Below are 6911 nucleotides of genomic sequence, written 5' to 3' on the forward strand. Positions count from 1 at the left end.
TGTTTTGGCATCAACAAGCTTTATCAATTGGCCCTCAAATTTTGCACATAAACGCTACACAATCAACCAATATGCCTTTTCATTTCAAGTCGGAAAGCAATTTAGCCCTTATTCGGCCATAATAGGGTGGAGGATCTATTTAAAATACAACTATTCCAGATACAAAAATATGAATTCATTTATTTAATGCACTTATTTTCTTCTCTTTTGCTACGAAATGACCATAAACCAGCTTTCCAAGTCATATTTTGCACTAGCAGATGATATTTCTTTTTTTACATATGAAAGGTAAAAAGAAATTCAAGCAGCATTTTATAATATAAATTTTAAAATGCACTCAATCATGCACTTCCAAACAATATTATTGTAATTCTGTTATTTATAATCATATTAATAATGCCTCATTTTTCTCAAGTTTATGGTTTACTATCTGTTTTTCCCAATTTTATGGTTTATCTTGATTATTTTCTGAATTCAAAAGGCACTGGCTTAAAAAAAAATGTCTATGCATGTAACTGTATATTGAAATCTCTTTATGAGTGATTATAAATGCATGATAAAATTCTAACATGTTATGTAATAGATAAATCTATATTGTTTGTATTTTTTCGTAAACATTATTAGCCACCGTTGTGGTCAAACATATTTTTTTGTTTTATTAATGACGTTGTTTCACAGATTACTGTAACAGAGCTACAGATAAGGTGGGCATTTGTGCAAATACCCAATGTAAAATTGCCGATTACGCATAGAAAAATAAAACCATGCGTTCCGAAACCCCATTGAAATTGCCGATTACGCATATCATATTTTTCCTTTGCATAACGAGTAAATTTGTCCCGGAAATACCCTGGTCCGAAATACCCGGATTCTTTCCGCTTTGTCCAAGCGCTTTCAGTATAACCTTCAGCACAATAATATGTACGGAAAAAAGTGTCTTTGTGACTACGTGTTATTGTTGTGAAAATGTCGAAATCGTGAGGCCTTAAAAATGGAAACATCATATCCTAGGCACAAAGAAACTCAATTTTAAGATATTTAACCGCAGGCAACACAAAATCAGAAGCGGAAAATATAGTGAAACTAATTCTTGACGATATTATGTCGGAGGCAATCGCTGTCAGTGCTTACATTGTAAGAAAACTGGTGGAAAAAATTGTTGAACTTTTTTTTTTAAATCAAGACTGTATATTTTGGATACATCTACATAATGACACAAAATCTCTGAAACTAATCAATTAAGAGTGGAACTACAACCAGCTTATTCAGGTAAGCAGGTGAGAATTTAAGACAATGAACATACCCAATTTTAAAACAAAGGTACCCAATTGTCAATTAAAGTACCCGGTAGTGGGTACCGACTTTTTTGTACCCTATTGAATATGAAAATACCCAATTGAACTCAAAAGTAGTGGGTATTAACCCAATTACTCAAAAAAGTTATCTGGAGCTCTGCTGTAACGTACAATCTTTATTTTTATTTACAAGTACACTTTTTGTATTTTTTTGATAGTCTACTTAATTTTTGTTTTACTGTTAAATAAAATAACGCCGCACGCCTCAGACTAATGTCGTTAAAATCTAGAGTTTAAATGAAATTATGTCACACGATATACGTATAAAAATATTTAACTGCATGTCCGACTTGTCGTCATTAAATTCAAGTCGTCATTAAATTCAAGATTTAAAATGAAAATACGTCACAAGATATATGTACTTCATACCATACGAGTTTTTTAGGATATTTTCAGATCTGAATACTGGTATTTTACATGTGTTAAACTTTAACTGTAATGTATCGCAGATTCAGAGATGTATGTTTTGTTGTAAAGGTCATTTAACCAAACATATCTCAGACACTAAGAGTGTCCAAATTTGTGCAAACAATTAAATTAAAACTATGACATTTATCGATTGTCATTACCTGCTGTATAATTTATTTGTGTACTGACATATATTCAATTGTGGTGAAATCAACCGGGATCACCTTGGTGAGAATCTGGTGGAAAAATCACTGCACTAACCTGAGGCATCAGAGTGTCATGATTGATTGCTCAGTTGTACATATTTTTCTAATTCTGGCTACCATAACTTTAAATGTCGCTTTTATGATTTTTGACTGGCGCGACTTTATAGTTATGGACCAACCCCATTAGGAAAGTCAACCAGAAAATGCCGAAAGTCGACAGTTAACAAAGACCGGTCCAAAACAGCTTTTAATTGCAGTTATTGGCCCATATCAATCACTTGATTGGAAAGATTGACATTTTTCACATTTAACTGATACATTCTTTCACAAAATACTATCTTAAACATTTAAAATTTATCTATTCTGCTCTTACATATCGAGAAAAACAGCGATGTGACAGACTTTCTTGAAATGCGAATCTCCCGAGATTTCACGGTCATATGATGGTATTTCTACTTTTAGTAACATACCATGTGCTCAAGTGTTTTCAAATTCAGAATGACATTTCCCGGTATTTTAGAATATTCTGGCTTGTTTTGTGAACAAATTGTAGTGTAAATACAAACTCAAAGTAAATATTTAAAACTACCCGATTCACACTGAAATCATTTTTATAATCCACCAGACTTGTTGTTAATCACAAATAATAGATTTCAGAAAACGAAAGTAATGTTTACAATTTCAGCAAAAAATGTCAAGGTCGTTCGAAAGTATCCAAATTAAAACTAGTCTTGGACAAAGTGACAATGGCGTCAACATTGTGAATTTCAGACTGATGAGAGTTATTTTCATCTATTGTAAGATGCATTTGAAACATTTGAACCTTAAAATATTCCTCGGTGCAGTAATTTATATTCATTCACCAATATATGTAGAAATGTATCCAAGAAAATGAGTATTCTTTGATTTATAGCGTGACATAAATATGTTACGACTCTGGTTGACTTTCGATACGGGGTTGGCTTCATCATACAGGTATGTCAATACTATATCAGTGTCCGACAAATTTCTTATTTTTCAGGGAGCCCACTGGGCTACCAATAAAAATATTTGGTAGCCCATATAATTTTCCTACAAAATGATAAGATGCAGGTTTTCATCTTTATTTTATTTCTTCATTTACATATATACATAATATGTATACATACATATACATAATACAGCAAGTAGTCAGATGTACACAGTCAATATCGTTAATTAATGTTACAGTACAGGCACCGTGTACTTAAATGTAAATGTACCAAAGAAAATCATATACTACATGTACATTGTAGATATTACATGTATGTGCACATGTATGTGTACTTAAATTCGGACAGCACGTTAAGTTGGAAACGTAAATAAAGCGTTTAGATGATAAATACGACTGACTCGTATGGTGTTAATCAATGCAATTGCTTTTTTTAACAACAAATACCGAGTTTCAAGAAATCAAGAGTATTAAATCATTTATTTACTTGTGTCCGACTTTAAGTTCTGTCCGAATTTATGTATTGCATCCGTATGTTACGACACTAGTGTGCAGTCAGTATACAATACAATAATTGTTTCAATAATGAAGGAACTGATACAGTGTAACGGTAACGATACAGCGTGTTTACATTATATTTTATTAAGAGGAAATGTCAATGCCAAATAATTCGCGAGATACCCCGGTACTTTAGTTGAAATTCACAACGAAACTTTTAATGGAAATTAAATGATCTCAATGATGTACCCGCTACGAAATTTTTATTTACAAATAAATACACCCATGCCAATTTGTGTGCGCTTTTTATCTGGACCAGGGGCCTATACGTTTGTATAGGTCCCTGTCTGGACAAAGAAATTCATTTATTAAATGTAGAATTTTGTAACCTAAAATAGCTGTACACAACGTGTGCAAACCGTCGCAGGTAATTTACGCAAGTTGCAATTGAACGGTCCTGATTGGGAGCTTATTTCATCATATCTTTAAATAGAATCATATGCCGAAATTCAATTGACACTTTAGAAAATTTATGACTCTCATCGTCTATATTACCCTCCCATAATTTGGTTTAAAAAAATTAAATTGGGCATATATGGGATTATTGATTAACAGTCGATCAATCCAATTATTAATTGACAATGCAAACTAATTAGCAGGTGTTAACCGCATTGTTATTAATATTCATTTTCGGTTTCGTTACCGTTTTGAAGAATCCGCTATTGTTTTGATTTATTTAATGTTCAGCATCCTTGGATATTTAACGACATCAAAAACATAGTCGCTCTTACTCGTTGTTGCGGTTAACAAAAAATTCCAAACTGCGAAATGATGTTGCATCATGTGCGCCAACTATCCAACCGGCTCTCATTATATTATTAGCAGACGACAAATGTTGATTCTGATTGAATGATTAAAATTCACTCTTACTGTTTACGACATTACCGCAAGTGATCGGTGACTGATAAGATAATTGATTGCACTTTGTTATCGGATTATAAACAAGACACGGTGTAGAAACACATGGTCAGCGTGTTTATTCTACGTATGTCTGTCAATAAAACGGGCTACCGCTCTTATAGATTTATAGTAGCCCGGCGGGCGTCAGCTGGAACATTTCAGTAGCCCGATGAAAAAATTCTGTAGCCCCCGGGCTCCGGGCAATGGATTTGTCGGACACTGCTATATAAATTGTACGCTGAAGTTTCTTTAGCTAATTTTTTTCTTATGTTGACAGACCATTGACATTGCTGGGGTTTGTTGAGATAAATACTTATTATCATCAGGGGCAGGAAGACATTATAGACATAAAACAGCGTATCATTACGTAGACAACAGTTGCACAACTGTATGCGTAAAAGGTAAATCAGTATATTAATAATTATGTTGACAACTAGCTTACGTAGCAACGTCCGAAAATATGAAATATCCGACATCTATTTCAATATTTAAAATTCAAGATATAATGACTACTGAACTGTTTTACTTTAAGGAAAAAACAGTAAAAGTATGTTTTTAATGAAAATGAAACACAACAAACAATATACTTATCATGATAACGGCTAAACGACTTATTATCCCAATATAACACTGTCATTGAATCGCACATTTCAATTTAAAATTATTCCCCTTGAAAGTTAATGCATATTGATATAACGAATTCATCAAACGTTATCAAACATGAGTAATTTGCATTGCATCGGATTCCCACAATATTATGTGGATGTAAATCGGATCCGGTTGTTGTTTATGTGTCAAGCTCATTATGCCAGTGAGATACTTAAATTTCTTGCGTAGTAAAATCGGCTAGATTGAACTTTACCGGTACGCAGTTGTTTACCACTATCAAATCTACTGTAAAGTACACAAAGATACTTACATAATTCAGCCGTATCTGTCTGAATAAACATCCGCTGCACAAAATATAGACATTTGTATTAATGATTATTAAACACAATCATATTTTTCTGTGTTTATTGAATTAATGACACTGAGTTTCTTTGTTGCGTTACAATATGGCGGATCTCTAGCGCTGTTTGTGAAGTGACGTCACAATGTTTATTTGAGCGCGTGCCCGTTCCCACAAAAAAACTTTAAACACAAAATACTCGAAAACTTGATTTTTGCCAGGTATAACGCCTACGCCAACAGGTAGATCGCATTCTTGTCCATGTAGATGTCAAATTTCAGGCACAGTGCTGGGCCAGTTTTCAAGACTCCCAAATCGCAGTGATTCTCGCCAGCTTAACGAAACTTAGCCCCCTTTATCATTCGTTCAATTGAACGTCATCAATGATGACGTCCAATACATCACTCATTCCATACATAATTACCTTTTTGATAATAAACAACAAACGATGAATGTTTTGACACCCATTATATTTGAAGTATGCAAAGCCGAAAAATATCAAGAGGGTCCGCAATATGCGCTGTTTCATCATAAAATTAACACCCTTTCTGTGTTATAATCAAGAGCTGAAATCGTTAATTTATTAAGCTTCATTAATACTAAGCTTTATTGATATGCCTCTAGAACAAATATTTCAATATATTCCATAGGAAATTCAATGGCCGGTATCTAAACAAAAGCATAATCGCCAAGACCTTAGCATCAGTTCGGTTCGTTAGGACCGCGCGCTACTTTCTTCCGCCTTCATTCCTTACTTGCTTTCATTTTTAAACCATTTTTTTTCTCTATCATATACAGAATTCTATTTTCCTAAGCAACATGTTATTTTTAAATCTGAACTCCAAATATAAACACTACAAATCGGTATAAAGTACGAACATGTCAACCGTAAATCTAGATTCTAAAACTCCAAAACGGTATGATATTTGCAAAAGTTAAAGTTATAACTAGCCGGGCTGCCGGAATCAGAAGAAAAACTTATATATATTTATATATCTGAAAACTACGTTACGTAAGCTTTCTAATGATATATAATTTGTCAAAATCGGCCGAGAAATGAAACTATAATTTAACAAAATACGTGAGTTGGTACATCAAACGTATAACCTCGGCGCTTCGATAAAAGATCGATAGTTACGACACGGTCACGTGACTTAGACACAACAAGATATTTGGCGTAACGGTCCCGTTTCTTATCCGTGTAATCTAGAGTCCGTGATATTGGCAATCACAAGGCCCCGGCTTCAAAGGAATTGCGGAGCGTTCTTAAATAATAAAAGTCGAAGTCGCATGATATTTGCGTTTAGCGTCCTATTTCGTCACGTGGTTCTTTTTCGCGGGTGTTTTGGCATTCATGATATGAGGCTTTTAATAGATGCGCCTGTCGATAAACAAAGGAAAGTCCACGGGCGATAACAACGCAATAGGTTACGCTCTCACATACAACTCAATGACGTAGTACAGGTCGTAAATTGAGGCTATTAATAGATTCGGAAAAAAGTTGACGCTTATTTATATTCTCAATTTATAAAACGTTGAACATAAGTTCCACAATAACTTCAGCG

Source organism: Dreissena polymorpha, chromosome 9, assembly GCF_020536995.1.
Source record: "Dreissena polymorpha isolate Duluth1 chromosome 9, UMN_Dpol_1.0, whole genome shotgun sequence".
NCBI classification, from domain to species: domain Eukaryota; kingdom Metazoa; phylum Mollusca; class Bivalvia; order Myida; family Dreissenidae; genus Dreissena; species Dreissena polymorpha.